This window comes from Anomaloglossus baeobatrachus, chromosome 9 (genome assembly GCF_048569485.1).
Source record: "Anomaloglossus baeobatrachus isolate aAnoBae1 chromosome 9, aAnoBae1.hap1, whole genome shotgun sequence".
NCBI classification, from domain to species: Eukaryota; Metazoa; Chordata; class Amphibia; order Anura; family Aromobatidae; genus Anomaloglossus; species Anomaloglossus baeobatrachus.
In genome coordinates, this window is record NC_134361.1 from 163055023 (window position 1) to 163076582 (window position 21560).

At 46.9% G+C, this 21560-nt stretch overlaps 8 non-coding genes and 3 pseudogenes across 8 annotated transcripts; all 11 read left to right on the forward strand.

Moving 5' to 3' along the window:
* The first annotated feature begins 1349 nt into the window (after nucleotides 1-1349).
* LOC142253516 (U2 spliceosomal RNA) lies at nucleotides 1350-1555 on the forward strand (annotated as a pseudogene).
* Nucleotides 1556-2936: 1381 nt separating this feature from the next.
* Nucleotides 2937-3127, forward strand: LOC142252511 (U2 spliceosomal RNA). Its single transcript, XR_012725885.1, has one exon. It is a non-coding gene; the product is annotated as a U2 spliceosomal RNA (small nuclear RNA).
* A 1587-nt stretch (nucleotides 3128-4714) lies between these two features.
* On the forward strand, nucleotides 4715-4898 carry LOC142253341 (U2 spliceosomal RNA). The gene has a single exon (XR_012726640.1). It is a non-coding gene; the product is annotated as a U2 spliceosomal RNA (small nuclear RNA).
* A 1557-nt stretch (nucleotides 4899-6455) lies between these two features.
* Nucleotides 6456-6648, forward strand: LOC142253444 (U2 spliceosomal RNA). The gene has a single exon (XR_012726728.1). It is a non-coding gene; the product is annotated as a U2 spliceosomal RNA (small nuclear RNA).
* A 1381-nt stretch (nucleotides 6649-8029) lies between these two features.
* LOC142252512 (U2 spliceosomal RNA) lies at nucleotides 8030-8220 on the forward strand. Its single transcript, XR_012725886.1, has one exon. It is a non-coding gene; the product is annotated as a U2 spliceosomal RNA (small nuclear RNA).
* Nucleotides 8221-9771: 1551 nt separating this feature from the next.
* Nucleotides 9772-9972, forward strand: LOC142253485 (U2 spliceosomal RNA; annotated as a pseudogene).
* Nucleotides 9973-11353: 1381 nt separating this feature from the next.
* Nucleotides 11354-11544, forward strand: LOC142252514 (U2 spliceosomal RNA). The gene has a single exon (XR_012725888.1). It is a non-coding gene; the product is annotated as a U2 spliceosomal RNA (small nuclear RNA).
* A 1557-nt stretch (nucleotides 11545-13101) lies between these two features.
* LOC142253451 (U2 spliceosomal RNA) lies at nucleotides 13102-13303 on the forward strand (annotated as a pseudogene).
* Nucleotides 13304-14684: 1381 nt separating this feature from the next.
* LOC142252904 (U2 spliceosomal RNA) lies at nucleotides 14685-14875 on the forward strand. Its single transcript, XR_012726266.1, has one exon. It is a non-coding gene; the product is annotated as a U2 spliceosomal RNA (small nuclear RNA).
* Nucleotides 14876-16256: 1381 nt separating this feature from the next.
* On the forward strand, nucleotides 16257-16447 carry LOC142252515 (U2 spliceosomal RNA). The gene has a single exon (XR_012725889.1). It is a non-coding gene; the product is annotated as a U2 spliceosomal RNA (small nuclear RNA).
* Nucleotides 16448-18605: 2158 nt separating this feature from the next.
* LOC142253234 (U2 spliceosomal RNA) lies at nucleotides 18606-18801 on the forward strand. Its single transcript, XR_012726545.1, has one exon. It is a non-coding gene; the product is annotated as a U2 spliceosomal RNA (small nuclear RNA).
* Nucleotides 18802-21560: the final 2759 nt, after the last annotated feature.

The window sequence follows — 21560 nt, forward strand, 5'->3', positions numbered from 1 at the left end:
GTATCTTGTTCTCTGTCTTATCTAGATCATTTGCAATTGAATGGAATAGATCCCTTTTGGACAAAGTGGATTCACCTGCTGCTGCAGTGACCACAGGTGTGATAAGATCTAGAATTGGCATCTGGTGCGATCTCTCCGCTTCCACTCCAAAGAAAGTTACCTGTTTATTCCTATCATGCATTGGTTTTTGGGGTTTTCTTTGAGCAATGATGATGTCTTGAGTGGGCTGTTGGCTCCCTCACCTGGAGGAAGAGTTTGCTTGCTCTTGGACATTCTAAAAGAGAGGTCATGATAGACATTTAGCTTCTGAACCCAATTGGGGACAGTCATGGGTGATGAATGTTTTGCAACCTGCTGCGCAGCCTGATACCGCAATATAAGGAACGTCAAATACTAAGAATGGGCGGCCTATGAAAGAATTACTACTTTCATTAAGTACACTTAAACGGCTAATTGGGAATAGACAAACTGTAAAAAGCCCTCTGAGAAAGCCCCCCTCTAACCTTTGTTAGTAAGCTTTTCTGTAGTCTGCCTGTTGATGTATTTTCCGTTTGAACAGTGCACAACATGAAGAGACGGAACACTGGCGGCTTGTCACAATGCCCCCCGCTGACATCACAATAGCGCTGCTGCCTAGAAAGCTAGCTGCGCAGCAGAAGTTTCTCTTTGGGTGGGAGGTGGGCTAGTGGAAGGAGGGGGCAAGCTTTTTTTTTTTTTTTTTCTCGGGTGGTAGGGGGATGATAGGAGAAGGGATGCGGGTGGTGAGATGGGTACAGAGGGCAGGGTTTGGGGCTGGGAAGGGAAGGGAAAAGATTAGGGTTTGGGGATGATGAAAGGGCTTTCTACGGGTAAGGATGGCAAAGGGTGGCAGTGACGGAAAGTCAGGCAACCTGTCCTGTCCGTCTTTTTGTATCATGAATTGAAAAGACTGCAAGGGGGAGGGGAGTTGCTTGCGCCCAAAAGGAGGAGTTATTCAGATTCATTGCAGTGCGCGGCGGCTGCAAAACGCACCATTCTTCTTGTTTTTGCTCTGCAAAGCAGCATTTTCAAGGGTTGGCTTGGGTGACAAAATGTCTTGTGTAGGCGTGGGTTTGTCTCCCTCTCGCTCTCTCTCCCTAAGATGTGTCCGGCATAGGCCAGGGTGCCACTCGAGGCCCAAACCAATTCTGGTTATCGCTTCTCGGCCTTTTGGCTAAGATCAAGTGTAGTTTGGGAGGGTACTACCTTGGTTGGTGCTGAAAGGTGCCAGGGTATTGCACAACTGCTGGCCTTGGGGGAGTGTGCATCGTAGGATGTCATAGCCCTCTTGTGACGGACGGTTGCCTGGGCAACGAGAGGCGGTCACTTTTTTATTTTCAAACTCATCCTTCAAAAAAAAAAAAAAAAAAAAAAAAAAAAAAAATCTGTTCTTATCAGTTTAATATCTGATACGTCCCCTATCTGGGGACCATATATTAAATGGATTTTTAGAACAGGGAGATGGAAAAAGAGCTTGCTCTGTCCACTCCACGCATTGACCTGGTATTGCAGTACCTCCAGGACCGGTGCACCCCTTCTTAACCCAGTTTCCAAAAGCAGAACTCAATTCACCTGATTCATATTAGCCCGATTTAATGAATTGGAAGAAAGCATACGTCTTCATATGCACCTCAATACTTCCTCCTTTTGTTTTTTATCTTTCACACTTTTTACTTTCTTTATTCATCCAAATAGCAAACTCATCACCACTCAACCTGACCAACTCGACTATGTCCCGTGCTGCAGTATCTTGTTCTCTGTCTTATCTAGATCATTTGCAATTGAATGGAATAGATCCCTTTTGGACAAAGTGGATTCACCTGCTGCTGCAGTGACCACAGGTGTGATAAGATCTAGAATTGGCATCTGGTGCGATCTCTCCGCTTCCACTCCAAAGAAAGTTACCTGTTTATTCCTATCATGCATTGGTTTTTGGGGTTTTCTTTGAGCAATGATGATGTCTTGAGTGGGCTGTTGGCTCCCTCACCTGGAGGAAGAGTTTGCTTGCTCTTGGACATTCTAAAAGAGAGGTCATGATAGACATTTAGCTTCTGAACCCAATTGGGGACAGTCATGGGTGATGAATGTTTTGCAACCTGCTGCGCAGCCTGATACCGCAATATAAGGAACGTCAAATACTAAGAATGGGCGGCCTATGAAAGAATTACTACTTTCATTAAGTACACTTAAACGGCTAATTGGGAATAGACAAACTGTAAAAAGCCCTCTGAGAAAGCCCCCCTCTAACCTTTGTTAGTAAGCTTTTCTGTAGTCTGCCTGTTGATGTATTTTCCGTTTGAACAGTGCACAACATGAAGAGACGGAACACTGGCGGCTTGTCACAATGCCCCCCGCTGACATCACAATAGCGCTGCTGCCTAGAAAGCTAGCTGCGCAGCAGAAGTTTCTCTTTGGGTGGGAGGTGGGCTAGTGGAAGGAGGGGGCAAGCTTTTTTTTTTTTTTTTTTCTCGGGTGGTAGGGGGATGATAGGAGAAGGGATGCGGGTGGTGAGATGGGTACAGAGGGCAGGGTTTGGGGCTGGGAAGGGAAGGGAAAAGATTAGGGTTTGGGGATGATGAAAGGGCTTTCTACGGGTAAGGATGGCAAAGGGTGGCAGTGACGGAAAGTCAGGCAACCTGTCCTGTCCGTCTTTTTGTATCATGAATTGAAAAGACTGCAAGGGGGAGGGGAGTTGCTTGCGCCCAAAAGGAGGAGTTATTCAGATTCATTGCAGTGGGCGGCGGCTGCAAAACGCACCATTCTTCTTGTTTTTGCTCTGCAAAGCAGCCTTTTCAAGGGTTGGCTTGGGTGACAAAATGTCTTGTGTAGGCGTGGGTTTGTCTCCCTCTCGCTCTCTCTCCCTAAGATGTGTCCGGCATAGGCCAGGGTGCCACTCGAGGCCCAAACCAATTCTGGTTATCGCTTCTCGGCCTTTTGGCTAAGATCAAGTGTAGTATCTGTTCTTATCAGTTTAATATCTGATACGTCCCCTATCTGGGGACCATATATTAAATGGATTTTTAGAACAGGGAGATGGAAAAAGAGCTTGCTCTGTCCACTCCACGCATTGACCTGGTATTGCAGTACCTCCAGGACCGGTGCACCCCTTCTTAACCCAGTTTCCAAAAGCAGAACTCAATTCACCTGATTCATATTAGCCCGATTTAATGAATTGGAAGAAAGCATACGTCTTCATATGCACCTCAATACTTCCTCCTTTTGTTTTTTATCTTTCACACTTTTTACTTTCTTTATTCATCCAAATAGCAAACTCATCACCACTCAACCTGACCAACTCGACTATGTCCCGTGCTGCAGTATCTTGTTCTCTGTCTTATCTAGATCATTTGCAATTGAATGGAATAGATCCCTTTTGGACAAAGTGGATTCACCTGCTGCTGCAGTGACCACAGGTGTGATAAGATCTAGAATTGGCATCTGGTGCGATCTCTCCGCTTCCACTCCAAAGAAAGTTACCTGTTTATTCCTATCATGCATTGGTTTTTGGGGTTTTCTTTGAGCAATGATGATGTCTTGAGTGGGCTGTTGGCTCCCTCACCTGGAGGAAGAGTTTGCTTGCTCTTGGACTTTCTAAAAGAGAGGTCATGATAGACATTTAGCTTCTGAACCCAATTGGGGACAGTCATGGGTGATGAATGTTTTGCAACCTGCTGCGCAGCCTGATACCGCAATATAAGGAACGTCAAATACTAAGAATGGGCGGCCTATGAAAGAATTACTACTTTCATTAAGTACACTTAAACGGCTAATTGGGAATAGACAAACTGTAAAAAGCCCTCTGAGAAAGCCCCCCTCTAACCTTTGTTAGTAAGCTTTTCTGTAGTCTGCCTGTTGATGTATTTTCCGTTTGAACAGTGCACAACATGAAGAGACGGAACACTGGCGGCTTGTCACAATGCCCCCCGCTGACATCACAATAGCGCTGCTGCCTAGAAAGCTAGCTGCGCAGCAGAAGTTTCTCTTTGGGTGGGAGGTGGGCTAGTGGAAGGAGGGGGCAAGCTTTTTTTTTTTTTTTTTTCTCGGGTGGTAGGGGGATGATAGGAGAAGGGATGCGGGTGGTGAGATGGGTACAGAGGGCAGGGTTTGGGGCTGGGAAGGGAAGGGAAAAGATTAGGGTTTGGGGATGATGAAAGGGCTTTCTACGGGTAAGGATGGCAAAGGGTGGCAGTGACGGAAAGTCAGGCAACCTGTCCTGTCCGTCTTTTTGTATCATGAATTGAAAAGACTGCAAGGGGGAGGGGAGTTGCTTGCGCCCAAAAGGAGGAGTTATTCAGATTCATTGCAGTGGGCGGCGGCTGCAAAACGCACCATTCTTCTTGTTTTTGCTCTGCAAAGCAGCCTTTTCAAGGGTTGGCTTGGGTGACAAAATGTCTTGTGTAGGCGTGGGTTTGTCTCCCTCTCGCTCTCTCTCCCTAAGATGTGTCCGGCATAGGCCAGGGTGCCACTCGAGGCCCAAACCAATTCTGGTTATCGCTTCTCGGCCTTTTGGCTAAGATCAAGTGTAGTCCCTTCATTGGGTTTGCCTTGGTCTTGGCTGGGAGGGGCCCGGGCTTGCACAACCGCCGGCCTTGGAGATTGTTGCGCCTTTTGGTGCTTATGTCCCCCTTGTGGCTGGTGGTTCCTGGGCTCGGGAGGCGATCACCTGCGGCACTGCGCTTTTGTGTGGTGGCCGATGACCGTTTCTGAAAATTGCGGATGAAATCTCATCTGTTCTTATCAGTTTAATATCTGATACGTCCCCTATCTGGGGACCATATATTAAATGGATTTTTAGAACAGGGAGATGGAAAAAGAGCTTGCTCTGTCCACTCCACGCATTGACCTGGTATTGCAGTACCTCCAGGACCGGTGCACCCCTTCTTAACCCAGTTTCCAAAAGCAGAACTCAATTCACCTGATTCATATTAGCCCGATTTAATGAATTGGAAGAAAGCATACGTCTTCATATGCACCTCAATACTTCCTCCTTTTGTTTTTTATCTTTCACACTTTTTACTTTCTTTATTCATCCAAATAGCAAACTCATCACCACTCAACCTGACCAACTCGACTATGTCCCGTGCTGCAGTATCTTGTTCTCTGTCTTATCTAGATCATTTGCAATTGAATGGAATAGATCCCTTTTGGACAAAGTGGATTCACCTGCTGCTGCAGTGACCACAGGTGTGATAAGATCTAGAATTGGCATCTGGTGCGATCTCTCCGCTTCCACTCCAAAGAAAGTTACCTGTTTATTCCTATCATGCATTGGTTTTTGGGGTTTTCTTTGAGCAATGATGATGTCTTGAGTGGGCTGTTGGCTCCCTCACCTGGAGGAAGAGTTTGCTTGCTCTTGGACATTCTAAAAGAGAGGTCATGATAGACATTTAGCTTCTGAACCCAATTGGGGACAGTCATGGGTGATGAATGTTTTGCAACCTGCTGCGCAGCCTGATACCGCAATATAAGGAACGTCAAATACTAAGAATGGGCGGCCTATGAAAGAATTACTACTTTCATTAAGTACACTTAAACGGCTAATTGGGAATAGACAAACTGTAAAAAGCCCTCTGAGAAAGCCCCCCTCTAACCTTTGTTAGTAAGCTTTTCTGTAGTCTGCCTGTTGATGTATTTTCCGTTTGAACAGTGCACAACATGAAGAGACGGAACACTGGCGGCTTGTCACAATGCCCCCCGCTGACATCACAATAGCGCTGCTGCCTAGAAAGCTAGCTGCGCAGCAGAAGTTTCTCTTTGGGTGGGAGGTGGGCTAGTGGAAGGAGGGGGCAAGCTTTTTTTTTTTTTTTTTTCTCGGGTGGTAGGGGGATGATAGGAGAAGGGATGCGGGTGGTGAGATGGGTACAGAGGGCAGGGTTTGGGGCTGGGAAGGGAAGGGAAAAGATTAGGGTTTGGGGATGATGAAAGGGCTTTCTACGGGTAAGGATGGCAAAGGGTGGCAGTGACGGAAAGTCAGGCAACCTGTCCTGTCCGTCTTTTTGTATCATGAATTGAAAAGACTGCAAGGGGGAGGGGAGTTGCTTGCGCCCAAAAGGAGGAGTTATTCAGATTCATTGCAGTGGGCGGCGGCTGCAAAACGCACCATTCTTCTTGTTTTTGCTCTGCAAAGCAGCCTTTTCAAGGGTTGGCTTGGGTGACAAAATGTCTTGTGTAGGCGTGGGTTTGTCTCCCTCTCGCTCTCTCTCCCTAAGATGTGTCCGGCATAGGCCAGGGTGCCACTCGAGGCCCAAACCAATTCTGGTTATCGCTTCTCGGCCTTTTGGCTAAGATCAAGTGTAGTTTGGGAGGGTACTACCTTGGTTGGTGCTGAAAGGTGCCAGGGTATTGCACAACTGCTGACCTTGGGGGAGTGTGCATCGTAGGATGTCATAGCCCTCTTGTGACGGACGGTTACCTGGGCAACGAGAGGCGGTCACTTTATTATTTTCAAACTCATCCTTCAAAAAAAAAAAAAAAAAATCTGTTCTTATCAGTTTAATATCTGATACGTCCCCTATCTGGGGACCATATATTAAATGGATTTTTAGAACAGGGAGATGGAAAAAGAGCTTGCTCTGTCCACTCCACGCATTGACCTGGTATTGCAGTACCTCCAGGACCGGTGCACCCCTTCTTAACCCAGTTTCCAAAAGCAGAACTCAATTCACCTGATTCATATTAGCCCGATTTAATGAATTGGAAGAAAGCATACGTCTTCATATGCACCTCAATACTTCCTCCTTTTGTTTTTTATCTTTCACACTTTTTACTTTCTTTATTCATCCAAATAGCAAACTCATCACCACTCAACCTGACCAACTCGACTATGTCCCGTGCTGCAGTATCTTGTTCTCTGTCTTATCTAGATCATTTGCAATTGAATGGAATAGATCCCTTTTGGACAAAGTGGATTCACCTGCTGCTGCAGTGACCACAGGTGTGATAAGATCTAGAATTGGCATCTGGTGCGATCTCTCCGCTTCCACTCCAAAGAAAGTTACCTGTTTATTCCTATTATGCATTGGTTTTTGGGGTTTTCTTTGAGCAATGATGATGTCTTGAGTGGGCTGTTGGCTCCCTCACCTGGAGGAAGAGTTTGCTTGCTCTTGGACATTCTAAAAGAGAGGTCATGATAGACATTTAGCTTCTGAACCCAATTGGGGACAGTCATGGGTGATGAATGTTTTGCAACCTGCTGCGCAGCCTGATACCGCAATATAAGGAACGTCAAATACTAAGAATGGGCGGCCTATGAAAGAATTACTACTTTCATTAAGTACACTTAAACGGCTAATTGGGAATAGACAAACTGTAAAAAGCCCTCTGAGAAAGCCCCCCTCTAACCTTTGTTAGTAAGCTTTTCTGTAGTCTGCCTGTTGATGTATTTTCCGTTTGAACAGTGCACAACATGAAGAGACGGAACACTGGCGGCTTGTCACAATGCCCCCCGCTGACATCACAATAGCGCTGCTGCCTAGAAAGCTAGCTGCGCAGCAGAAGTTTCTCTTTGGGTGGGAGGTGGGCTAGTGGAAGGAGGGGGCAAGCTTTTTTTTTTTTTTTTTTCTCGGGTGGTAGGGGGATGATAGGAGAAGGGATGCGGGTGGTGAGATGGGTACAGAGGGCAGGGTTTGGGGCTGGGAAGGGAAGGGAAAAGATTAGGGTTTGGGGATGATGAAAGGGCTTTCTACGGGTAAGGATGGCAAAGGGTGGCAGTGACGGAAAGTCAGGCAACCTGTCCTGTCCGTCTTTTTGTATCATGAATTGAAAAGACTGCAAGGGGGAGGGGAGTTGCTTGCGCCCAAAAGGAGGAGTTATTCAGATTCATTGCAGTGGGCGGCGGCTGCAAAACGCACCATTCTTCTTGTTTTTGCTCTGCAAAGCAGCCTTTTCAAGGGTTGGCTTGGGTGACAAAATGTCTTGTGTAGGCGTGGGTTTGTCTCCCTCTCGCTCTCTCTCCCTAAGATGTGTCCGGCATAGGCCAGGGTGCCACTCGAGGCCCAAACCAATTCTGGTTATCGCTTCTCGGCCTTTTGGCTAAGATCAAGTGTAGTATCTGTTCTTATCAGTTTAATATCTGATACGTCCCCTATCTGGGGACCATATATTAAATGGATTTTTAGAACAGGGAGATGGAAAAAGAGCTTGCTCTGTCCACTCCACGCATTGACCTGGTATTGCAGTACCTCCAGGACCGGTGCACCCCTTCTTAACCCAGTTTCCAAAAGCAGAACTCAATTCACCTGATTCATATTAGCCCGATTTAATGAATTGGAAGAAAGCATACGTCTTCATATGCACCTCAATACTTCCTCCTTTTGTTTTTTATCTTTCACACTTTTTACTTTCTTTATTCATCCAAATAGCAAACTCATCACCACTCAACCTGAGCAACTCGACTATGTCCCGTGCTGCAGTATCTTGTTCTCTGTCTTATCTAGATCATTTGCAATTGAATGGAATAGATCCCTTTTGGACAAAGTGGATTCACCTGCTGCTGCAGTGACCACAGGTGTGATAAGATCTAGAATTGGCATCTGGTGCGATCTCTCCGCTTCCACTCCAAAGAAAGTTACCTGTTTATTCCTATCATGCATTGGTTTTTGGGGTTTTCTTTGAGCAATGATGATGTCTTGAGTGGGCTGTTGGCTCCCTCACCTGGAGGAAGAGTTTGCTTGCTCTTGGACATTCTAAAAGAGAGGTCATGATAGACATTTAGCTTCTGAACCCAATTGGGGACAGTCATGGGTGATGAATGTTTTGCAACCTGCTGCGCAGCCTGATACCGCAATATAAGGAACGTCAAATACTAAGAATGGGCGGCCTATGAAAGAATTACTACTTTCATTAAGTACACTTAAACGGCTAATTGGGAATAGACAAACTGTAAAAAGCCCTCTGAGAAAGCCCCCCTCTAACCTTTGTTAGTAAGCTTTTCTGTAGTCTGCCTGTTGATGTATTTTCCGTTTGAACAGTGCACAACATGAAGAGACGGAACACTGGCGGCTTGTCACAATGCCCCCCGCTGACATCACAATAGCGCTGCTGCCTAGAAAGCTAGCTGCGCAGCAGAAGTTTCTCTTTGGGTGGGAGGTGGGCTAGTGGAAGGAGGGGGCAAGCTTTTTTTTTTTTCTCGGGTGGTAGGGGGATGATAGGAGAAGGGATGCGGGTGGTGAGATGGGTACAGAGGGCAGGGTTTGGGGCTGGGAAGGGAAGGGAAAAGATTAGGGTTTGGGGATGATGAAAGGGCTTTCTACGGGTAAGGATGGCAAAGGGTGCCAGTGACGGAAAGTCAGGCAACCTGTCCTGTCCGTCTTTTTGTATCATGAATTGAAAAGACTGCAAGGGGGAGGGGAGTTGCTTGCGCCCAAAAGGAGGAGTTATTCAGATTCATTGCAGTGGGCGGCGGCTGCAAAACGCACCATTCTTCTTGTTTTTGCTCTGCAAAGCAGCCTTTTCAAGGGTTGGCTTGGGTGACAAAATGTCTTGTGTAGGCGTGGGTTTGTCTCCCTCTCGCTCTCTCTCCCTAAGATGTGTCCGGCATAGGCCAGGGTGCCACTCGAGGCCCAAACCAATTCTGGTTATCGCTTCTCGGCCTTTTGGCTAAGATCAAGTGTAGTTTGGGAGGGTACTACCTTGGTTGGTGCTGAAAGGTGCCAGGGTATTGCACAACTGCTGGCCTTGGGGGAGTGTGCATCGTAGGATGTCATAGCTCTCTTGTGACGGACAGTTACCTGGGCAACGAGAGGCGGTCACTTTATTATTTTCAAACTCATCCTTCAAAAAAAAAAAAAAAAAAAAAAAAAATCTGTTCTTATCAGTTTAATATCTGATACGTCCCCTATCTGGGGACCATATATTAAATGGATTTTTAGAACAGGGAGATGGAAAAAGAGCTTGCTCTGTCCACTCCACGCATTGACCTGGTATTGCAGTACCTCCAGGACCGGTGCACCCCTTCTTAACCCAGTTTCCAAAAGCAGAACTCAATTCACCTGATTCATATTAGCCCGATTTAATGAATTGGAAGAAAGCATACGTCTTCATATGCACCTCAATACTTCCTCCTTTTGTTTTTTATCTTTCACACTTTTTACTTTCTTTATTCATCCAAATAGCAAACTCATCACCACTCAACCTGACCAACTCGACTATGTCCCGTGCTGCAGTATCTTGTTCTCTGTCTTATCTAGATCATTTGCAATTGAATGGAATAGATCCCTTTTGGACAAAGTGGATTCACCTGCTGCTGCAGTGACCACAGGTGTGATAAGATCTAGAATTGGCATCTGGTGCGATCTCTCCGCTTCCACTCCAAAGAAAGTTACCTGTTTATTCCTATTATGCATTGGTTTTTGGGGTTTTCTTTGAGCAATGATGATGTCTTGAGTGGGCTGTTGGCTCCCTCACCTGGAGGAAGAGTTTGCTTGCTCTTGGACATTCTAAAAGAGAGGTCATGATAGACATTTAGCTTCTGAACCCAATTGGGGACAGTCATGGGTGATGAATGTTTTGCAACCTGCTGCGCAGCCTGATACCGCAATATAAGGAACGTCAAATACTAAGAATGGGCGGCCTATGAAAGAATTACTACTTTCATTAAGTACACTTAAACGGCTAATTGGGAATAGACAAACTGTAAAAAGCCCTCTGAGAAAGCCCCCCTCTAACCTTTGTTAGTAAGCTTTTCTGTAGTCTGCCTGTTGATGTATTTTCCGTTTGAACAGTGCACAACATGAAGAGACGGAACACTGGCGGCTTGTCACAATGCCCCCCGCTGACATCACAATAGCGCTGCTGCCTAGAAAGCTAGCTGCGCAGCAGAAGTTTCTCTTTGGGTGGGAGGTGGGCTAGTGGAAGGAGGGGGCAAGCTTTTTTTTTTTTTTTTTTCTCGGATGGTAGGGGGATGATAGGAGAAGGGATGCGGGTGGTGAGATGGGTACAGAGGGCAGGGTTTGGGGCTGGGAAGGGAAGGGAAAAGATTAGGGTTTGGGGATGATGAAAGGGCTTTCTACGGGTAAGGATGGCAAAGGGTGGCAGTGACGGAAAGTCAGGCAACCTGTCCTGTCCGTCTTTTTGTATCATGAATTGAAAAGACTGCAAGGGGGAGGGGAGTTGCTTGCGCCCAAAAGGAGGAGTTATTCAGATTCATTGCAGTGGGCGGCGGCTGCAAAACGCACCATTCTTCTTGTTTTTGCTCTGCAAAGCAGCCTTTTCAAGGGTTGGCTTGGGTGACAAAATGTCTTGTGTAGGCGTGGGTTTGTCTCCCTCTCGCTCTCTCTCCCTAAGATGTGTCCGGCATAGGCCAGGGTGCCACTCGAGGCCCAAACCAATTCTGGTTATCGCTTCTCGGCCTTTTGGCTAAGATCAAGTGTAGTATCTGTTCTTATCAGTTTAATATCTGATACGTCCCCTATCTGGGGACCATATATTAAATGGATTTTTAGAACAGGGAGATGGAAAAAGAGCTTGCTCTGTCCACTCCACGCATTGACCTGGTATTGCAGTACCTCCAGGACCGGTGCACCCCTTCTTAACCCAGTTTCCAAAAGCAGAACTCAATTCACCTGATTCATATTAGCCCGATTTAATGAATTGGAAGAAAGCATACGTCTTCATATGCACCTCAATACTTCCTCCTTTTGTTTTTTATCTTTCACACTTTTTACTTTCTTTATTCATCCAAATAGCAAACTCATCACCACTCAACCTGACCAACTCGACTATGTCCCGTGCTGCAGTATCTTGTTCTCTGTCTTATCTAGATCATTTGCAATTGAATGGAATAGATCCCTTTTGGACAAAGTGGATTCACCTGCTGCTGCAGTGACCACAGGTGTGATAAGATCTAGAATTGGCATCTGGTGCGATCTCTCCGCTTCTACTCCAAAGAAAGTTACCTGTTTATTCCTATCATGCATTGGTTTTTGGGGTTTTCTTTGAGCAATGATGATGTCTTGAGTGGGCTGTTGGCTCCCTCACCTGGAGGAAGAGTTTGCTTGCTCTTGGACATTCTAAAAGAGAGGTCATGATAGACATTTAGCTTCTGAACCCAATTGGGGACAGTCATGGGTGATGAATGTTTTGCAACCTGCTGCGCAGCCTGATACCGCAATATAAGGAACGTCAAATACTAAGAATGGGCGGCCTATGAAAGAATTACTACTTTCATTAAGTACACTTAAACGGCTAATTGGGAATAGACAAACTGTAAAAAGCCCTCTGAGAAAGCCCCCCTCTAACCTTTGTTAGTAAGCTTTTCTGTAGTCTGCCTGTTGATGTATTTTCCGTTTGAACAGTGCACAACATGAAGAGACGGAACACTGGCGGCTTGTCACAATGCCCCCCGCTGACATCACAATAGCGCTGCTGCCTAGAAAGCTAGCTGCGCAGCAGAAGTTTCTCTTTGGGTGGGAGGTGGGCTAGTGGAAGGAGGGGGCAAGCTTTTTTTTTTTTTTTTTTCTCGGGTGGTAGGGGGATGATAGGAGAAGGGATGCGGGTGGTGAGATGGGTACAGAGGGCAGGGTTTGGGGCTGGGAAGGGAAGGGAAAAGATTAGGGTTTGGGGATGATGAAAGGGCTTTCTACGGGTAAGGATGGCAAAGGGTGGCAGTGACGGAAAGTCAGGCAACCTGTCCTGTCCGTCTTTTTGTATCATGAATTGAAAAGACTGCAAGGGGGAGGGGAGTTGCTTGCGCCCAAAAGGAGGAGTTATTCAGATTCATTGCAGTGGGCGGCGGCTGCAAAACGCACCATTCTTCTTGTTTTTGCTCTGCAAAGCAGCCTTTTCAAGGGTTGGCTTGGGTGACAAAATGTCTTGTGTAGGCGTGGGTTTGTCTCCCTCTCGCTCTCTCTCCCTAAGATGTGTCCGGCATAGGCCAGGGTGCCACTCGAGGCCCAAACCAATTCTGGTTATCGCTTCTCGGCCTTTTGGCTAAGATCAAGTGTAGTTTGGGAGGGTACTACCTTGGTTGGTGCTGAAAGGTGCCAGGGTATTGCACAACTGCTGGCCTTGGGGGAGTGTGCATCGTAGGATGTCATAGCTCTCTTGTGACGGACAGTTACCTGGGCAACGAGAGGCGGTCACTTTATTATTTTCAAACTCATCCTTCAAAAAAAAAAAAAAAAAAAAAAAAAAATCTGTTCTTATCAGTTTAATATCTGATACGTCCCCTATCTGGGGACCATATATTAAATGGATTTTTAGAACAGGGAGATGGAATAAGAGCTTGCTCTGTCCACTCCACGCATTGACCTGGTATTGCAGTACCTCCAGGACCGGTGCACCCCTTCTTAACCCAGTTTCCAAAAGCAGAACTCAATTCACCTGATTCATATTAGCCCGATTTAATGAATTGGAAGAAAGCATACGTCTTCATATGCACCTCAATACTTCCTCCTTTTGTTTTTTATCTTTCACACTTTTTACTTTCTTTATTCATCCAAATAGCAAACTCATCACCACTCAACCTGACCAACTCGACTATGTCCCGTGCTGCAGTATCTTGTTCTCTGTCTTATCTAGATCATTTGCAATTGAATGGAATAGATCCCTTTTGGACAAAGTGGATTCACCTGCTGCTGCAGTGACCACAGGTGTGATAAGATCTAGAATTGGCATCTGGTGCGATCTCTCCGCTTCCACTCCAAAGAAAGTTACCTGTTTATTCCTATCATGCATTGGTTTTTGGGGTTTTCTTTGAGCAATGATGATGTCTTGAGTGGGCTGTTGGCTCCCTCACCTGGAGGAAGAGTTTGCTTGCTCTTGGACATTCTAAAAGAGAGGTCATGATAGACATTTAGCTTCTGAACCCAATTGGGGACAGTCATGGGTGATGAATGTTTTGCAACCTGCTGCGCAGCCTGATACCGCAATATAAGGAACGTCAAATACTAAGAATGGGCGGCCTATGAAAGAATTACTACTTTCATTAAGTACACTTAAACGGCTAATTGGGAATAGACAAACTGTAAAAAGCCCTCTGAGAAAGCCCCCCTCTAACCTTTGTTAGTAAGCTTTTCTGTAGTCTGCCTGTTGATGTATTTTCCGTTTGAACAGTGCACAACATGAAGAGACGGAACACTGGCGGCTTGTCACAATGCCCCCCGCTGACATCACAATAGCGCTGCTGCCTAGAAAGCTAGCTGCGCAGCAGAAGTTTCTCTTTGGGTGGGAGGTGGGCTAGTGGAAGGAGGGGGCAAGCTTTTTTTTTTTTTTTTTTCTCGGGTGGTAGGGGGATGATAGGAGAAGGGATGCGGGTGGTGAGATGGGTACAGAGGGCAGGGTTTGGGGCTGGGAAGGGAAGGAAAAAGATTAGGGTTTGGGGATGATGAAAGGGCTTTCTACGGGTAAGGATGGCAAAGGGTGGCAGTGACGGAAAGTCAGGCAACCTGTCCTGTCCGTCTTTTTGTATCATGAATTGAAAAGACTGCAAGGGGGAGGGGAGTTGCTTGCGCCCAAAAGGAGGAGTTATTCAGATTCATTGCAGTGGGCGGCGGCTGCAAAACGCACCATTCTTCTTGTTTTTGCTCTGCAAAGCAGCCTTTTCAAGGGTTGGCTTGGGTGACAAAATGTCTTGTGTAGGCGTGGGTTTGTCTCCCTCTCGCTCTCTCTCCCTAAGATGTGTCCGGCATAGGCCAGGGTGCCACTCGAGGCCCAAACCAATTCTGGTTATCGCTTCTCGGCCTTTTGGCTAAGATCAAGTGTAGTATCTGTTCTTATCAGTTTAATATCTGATACGTCCCCTATCTGGGGACCATATATTAAATGGATTTTTAGAACAGGGAGATGGAAAAAGAGCTTGCTCTGTCCACACCACGCATTGACCTGGTATTGCAGTACCTCCAGGACCGGTGCACCCCTTCTTAACCCAGTTTCCAAAAGCAGAACTCAATTCACCTGATTCATATTAGCCCGATTTAATGAATTGGAAGAAAGCATACGTCTTCATATGCACCTCAATACTTCCTCCTTTTGTTTTTTATCTTTCACACTTTTTACTTTCTTTATTCATCCAAATAGCAAACTCATCACCACTCAACCTGACCAACTCGACTATGTCCCGTGCTGCAGTATCTTGTTCTCTGTCTTATCTAGATCATTTGCAATTGAATGGAATAGATCCCTTTTGGACAAAGTGGATTCACCTGCTGCTGCAGTGACCACAGGTGTGATAAGATCTAGAATTGGCATCTGGTGCGATCTCTCCGCTTCCACTCCAAAGAAAGTTACCTGTTTATTCCTATCATGCATTGGTTTTTGGGGTTTTCTTTGAGCAATGATGATGTCTTGAGTGGGCTGTTGGCTCCCTCACCTGGAGGAAGAGTTTGCTTGCTCTTGGACATTCTAAAAGAGAGGTCATGATAGACATTTAGCTTCTGAACCCAATTGGGGACAGTCATGGGTGATGAATGTTTTGCAACCTGCTGCGCAGCCTGATACCGCAATATAAGGAACGTCAAATACTAAGAATGGGCGGCCTATGAAAGAATTACTACTTTCATTAAGTACACTTAAACGGCTAATTGGGAATAGACAAACTGTAAAAAGCCCTCTGAGAAAGCCCCCCTCTAACCTTTGTTAGTAAGCTTTTCTGTAGTCTGCCTGTTGATGTATTTTCCGTTTGAACAGTGCACAACATGAAGAGACGGAACACTGGCGGCTTGTCACAATGCCCCCCGCTGACATCACAATAGCGCTGCTGCCTAGAAAGCTAGCTGCGCAGCAGAAGTTTCTCTTTGGGTGGGAGGTGGGCTAGTGGAAGGAGGGGGCAAGCTTTTTTTTTTTTTTTTTTCTCGGGTGGTAGGGGGATGATAGGAGAAGGGATGCGGGTGGTGAGATGGGTACAGAGGGCAGGGTTTGGGGCTGGGAAGGGAAGGGAAAAGATTAGGGTTTGGGGATGATGAAAGGGCTTTCTACGGGTAAGGATGGCAAAGGGTGGCAGTGACGGAAAGTCAGGCAACCTGTCCTGTCCGTCTTTTTGTATCATGAATTGAAAAGACTGCAAGGGGGAGGGGAGTTGCTTGCGCCCAAAAGGAGGAGTTATTCAGATTCATTGCAGTGGGCGGCGGCTGCAAAACGCACCATTCTTCTTGTTTTTGCTCTGCAAAGCAGCCTTTTCAAGGGTTGGCTTGGGTGACAAAATGTCTTGTGTAGGCGTGGGTTTGTCTCCCTCTCGCTCTCTCTCCCTAAGATGTGTCCGGCATAGGCCAGGGTGCCACTCGAGGCCCAAACCAATTCTGGTTATCGCTTCTCGGCCTTTTGGCTAAGATCAAGTGTAGTATCTGTTCTTATCAGTTTAATATCTGATACGTCCCCTATCTGGGGACCATATATTAAATGGATTTTTAGAACAGGGAGATGGAAAAAGAGCTTGCTCTGTCCACTCCACGCATTGACCTGGTATTGCAGTACCTCCAGGACCGGTGCACCCCTTCTTAACCCAGTTTCCAAAAGCAGAACTCAATTCACCTGATTCATATTAGCCCGATTTAATGAATTGGAAGAAAGCATACGTCTTCATATGCACCTCAATACTTCCTCCTTTTGTTTTTTATCTTTCACACTTTTTACTTTCTTTATTCATCCAAATAGCAAACTCATCACCACTCAACCTGACCAACTCGACTATGTCCCGTGCTGCAGTATCTTGTTCTCTGTCTTATCTAGATCATTTGCAATTGAATGGAATAGATCCCTTTTGGACAAAGTGGATTCACCTGCTGCTGCAGTGACCACAGGTGTGATAAGATCTAGAATTGGCATCTGGTGCGATCTCTCCGCTTCCACTCCAAAGAAAGTTACCTGTTTATTCCTATCATGCATTGGTTTTTGGGGTTTTCTTTGAGCAATGATGATGTCTTGAGTGGGCTGTTGGCTCCCTCACCTGGAGGAAGAGTTTGCTTGCTCTTGGACATTCTAAAAGAGAGGTCATGATAGACATTTAGCTTCTGAACCCAATTGGGGACAGTCATGGGTGATGAATGTTTTGCAACCTGCTGCGCAGCCTGATACCGCAATATAAGGAACGTCAAATACTAAGAATGGGCGGCCTATGAAAGAATTACTACTTTCATTAAGTACACTTAAACGGCTAATTGGGAATAGACAAACTGTAAAAAGCCCTCTGAGAAAGCCCCCCTCTAACCTTTGTTAGTAAGCTTTTCTGTAGTCTGCCTGTTGATGTATTTTCCGTTTGAACAGTGCACAACATGAAGAGACGGAACACTGGCGGCTTGTCACAATGCCCCCCGCTGACATCACAATAGCGCTGCTGCCTAGAAAGCTAGCTGCGCAGCAGAAGTTTCTCTTTGGGTGGGAGGTGGGCTAGTGGAAGGAGGGGGCAAGCTTTTTTTTTTTTTTTTTTCTCGGGTGGTAGGGGGATGATAGGAGAAGGGATGCGGGTGGTGAGATGGGTACAGAGGGCAGGGTTTGGGGCTGGGAAGGGAAGGGAAAAGATTAGGGTTTGGGGATGATGAAAGGGCTTTCTACGGGTAAGGATGGCAAAGGGTGGCAGTGACGGAAAGTCAGGCAACCTGTCCTGTCCGTCTTTTTGTATCATGAATTGAAAAGACTGCAAGGGGGAGGGGAGTTGCTTGCGCCCAAAAGGAGGAGTTATTCAGATTCATTGCAGTGGGCGGCGGCTGCAAAACGCACCATTCTTCTTGTTTTTGCTCTGCAAAGCAGCCTTTTCAAGGGTTGGCTTGGGTGACAAAATGTCTTGTGTAGGCGTGGGTTTGTCTCCCTCTCGCTCTCTCTCCCTAAGATGTGTCCGGCATAGGCCAGGGTGCCACTCGAGGCCCAAACCAATTCTGGTTATCGCTTCTCGGCCTTTTGGCTAAGATCAAGTGTAGGAAGGTTGCGCTTGTTAGTACTTTGGGAGGATAGTATATCCATCTAGAGGAAACCATGGCCCTACCAGGATCGAGGCTATTAGACTGAGTAAGTGTGGGGGTTATGGTGCAATGTGCCCCAGGAATGGACACCCTGGAGGGAGTCTGAACTTGCTAGGTTGGGACCCTGGTAAGCCTCAGACTCTGTCGCACGCCGCGCCTTGCCTATTCATACTTTCCAAGCATATTGCCCTATCCCGGCCTTCTGGCTAAGAAGGGAAATTTTTATAATCCCGGTCGGAGGTCCGGTCAGCTTTGGGCTGAGAAACCAACACCCGGTTGGAGGTCCGGGTCAGCTTTGGCTGAGAAACCAACACCCGGTTGGAGGTCCAGTTAGCCTTGGGCTGAGAAACCAACACCCGGTTGGAGGTCCGGTCAGCCTTGGGCTGAGAAACCAACACCCGGTTGGAGGTCCGGTCAGCCTTGGGCTGAGAAACCAACACCGGTTGACGGTCCGGGCAGTCTCGGCTGCGAAACCAACGACTAGTAGCTCCCTACTCCACTTGGGTAAGATGCCTCGGTGGACGCTGGGAGCAACAACAAGGCTCAACCAGGCTTCGGCTTGGGGGAGCACCGAAGATCCCTGACCCTCGCTGTGGCCTTCTGGCTCGGAGGGACGCGGTTGATTTTTGGGGATCCTCTTCTCACGGAGGGGTCCACACGAATCCTAGCCTTTGCACTGTTTTTGGTGTGACTTCGGTCATGCATTTTTGCGGTGCTTTGGAAAGCTTCATTAAATCAAAAATCTGTTCTTATCAGTTTAATATCTGATACGTCCCCTATCTGGGGACCATATATTAAATGGATTTTTAGAACAGGGAGATGGAAAAAGAGCTTGCTCTGTCCACTCCACGCATTGACCTGGTATTGCAGTACCTCCAGGACCGGTGCACCCCTTCTTAACCCAGTTTCCAAAAGCAGAACTCAATTCACCTGATTCATATTAGCCCGATTTAATGAATTGGAAGAAAGCATACGTCTTCATATGCACCTCAATACTTCCTCCTTTTGTTTTTTATCTTTCACACTTTTTACTTTCTTTATTCATCCAAATAGCAAACTCATCACCACTCAACCTGACCAACTCGACTATGTCCCGTGCTGCAGTATCTTGTTCTCTGTCTTATCTAGATCATTTGCAATTGAATGGAATAGATCCCTTTTGGACAAAGTGGATTCACCTGCTGCTGCAGTGACCACAGGTGTGATAAGATCTAGAATTGGCATCTGGTGCGATCTCTCCGCTTCCACTCCAAAGAAAGTTACCTGTTTATTCCTATCATGCATTGGTTTTTGGGGTTTTCTTTGAGCAATGATGATGTCTTGAGTGGGCTGTTGGCTCCCTCACCTGGAGGAAGAGTTTGCTTGCTCTTGGACATTCTAAAAGAGAGGTCATGATAGACATTTAGCTTCTGAACCCAATTGGGGACAGTCATGGGTGATGAATGTTTTGCAACCTGCTGCGCAGCCTGATACCGCAATATAAGGAACGTCAAATACTAAGAATGGGCGGCCTATGAAAGAATTACTACTTTCATTAAGTACACTTAAACGGCTAATTGGGAATAGACAAACTGTAAAAAGCCCTCTGAGAAAGCCCCCCTCTAACCTTTGTTAGTAAGCTTTTCTGTAGTCTGCCTGTTGATGTATTTTCCGTTTGAACAGTGCACAACATGAAGAGACGGAACACTGGCGGCTTGTCACAATGCCCCCCGCTGACATCACAATAGCGCTGCTGCCTAGAAAGCTAGCTGCGCAGCAGAAGTTTCTCTTTGGGTGGGAGGTGGGCTAGTGGAAGGAGGGGGCAAGCTTTTTTTTTTTTTTTTTTCTCGGGTGGTAGGGGGATGATAGGAGAAGGGATGCGGGTGGTGAGATGGGTACAGAGGGCAGGGTTTGGGGCTGGGAAGGGAAGGGAAAAGATTAGGGTTTGGGGATGATGAAAGGGCTTTCTACGGGTAAGGATGGCAAAGGGTGGCAGTGACGGAAAGTCAGGCAACCTGTCCTGTCCGTCTTTTTGTATCATGAATTGAAAAGACTGCAAGGGGGAGGGGAGTTGCTTGCGCCCAAAAGGAGGAGTTATTCAGATTCATTGCAGTGGGCGGCGGCTGCAAAACGCACCATTCTTCTTGTTTTTGCTCTGCAAAGCAGCCTTTTCAAGGGTTGGCTTGGGTGACAAAATGTCTTGTGTAGGCGTGGGTTTGTCTCCCTCTCGCTCTCTCTCCCTAAGATGTGTCCGGCATAGGCCAGGGTGCCACTCGAGGCCCAAACCAATTCTGGTTATCGCTTCTCGGCCTTTTGGCTAAGATCAAGTGTCTTGCCAGAAGGTTCCCAATTGCTACCCTTGGCCTTGTAGCTTAAATGGCTACATGCTGCTATTGGGGGTAGTGAGCAGGAAACGAGAAGGCGACGCCTTTTGGCTAGGATCGTGTGTCTTAGCAGGCGGTCCTCAATTGCTACCCTTGGCCTTGTAGCTTAAATGGCTACATGCTGCTATTGGGGGTAGTGAGCGAGGCTGTTAACCCTTGGTGATCCAGGAGGTGTTTTGAAGATGGGCGCCACCGTCCGTTTTGCTGGGACCGGGGATTCCCGGGTTCGTTTTGGTTTCCGTATTGATGTCGCAGAGGAAAAGTTGCAGCATTTCCATCTGGAATACTTGGTGAACAAAGTTCTATATGACATCCTGGATGTGAAGAAGAATGAGATCGTTTGTCTTCAGGAGTTCAGACGCAGTGGACGGTATGTGCTTGTCCTTTCCCATATTGGCGCTTGCCAGAATCTTTATCGGTCCTTGTTAATGAATACTACTAACTCTTTGCTGAGTGGACTTGACTTTACCCTGCTTTATTCTAAGGGCGATGTTCCTTTAGTGGTGTTTATGCACAACCCTTTTGTTAATGTGGCAGAAATCACAGACTTCCTGATGAAGCATTGCAGCTATGTTCAGTACTCCCACAAAATTACCAACAAGGAGGGACTCTGGACAGGCAAGCATAAATATTTTGTGCGTTTTGGGGTGGACCCTCAGGGCCCTGGGGGTTTCCGCCACCCTCCCTCTACTTTTCATATTGGGAAAGATTCTGGTTACCTGTTCTATCCAGATGCCCCTTATTTTTGCCGGAAATGTAATGTTTTTGGTCACACTCAGGATAAGTGTCCTTATGAAGCAACCTGTAGGAAATGTAACCAGGTGGGGCACATGGCTAGGGATTGCAGCAACCCCATTGTTTGCAATGCTTGTGGAGAAGTCGGGCATGCCTATCGGGACTGCAGGAACCGCACTAAGACCAGGCTATACGCTCAGGTGGTCGCAGCGGCCCCTGTAGCTCCTGTTAAGGCTGCACCAGCTGCTAGTCACCCTGTTGCTGTTAATGACCCTGTTCTTCTCCCTGTTACTACTGCTCAGGATTTGGATAAAGCTCCTGCAGTCTCTCCATGTCCACCTGATCAAGGAATGGAGGTCTCCGAGCTGGAAGCTGATCTCCCTTGTCACTCTGCTGCCTGTGGCGAGGGGGAAATCGAGGAGGATTTGAGCAAGTCCCCTGCGCTGTCATGGGGTACAACAAAGTCTCTGGTGAGCAAAGATGGTAGTCCAGCTGGGCAGGGGGATTTTTCTGCTTCAGCTGCAGTCAGGTCATCGGAGGAGGGGGAGTTTATGGC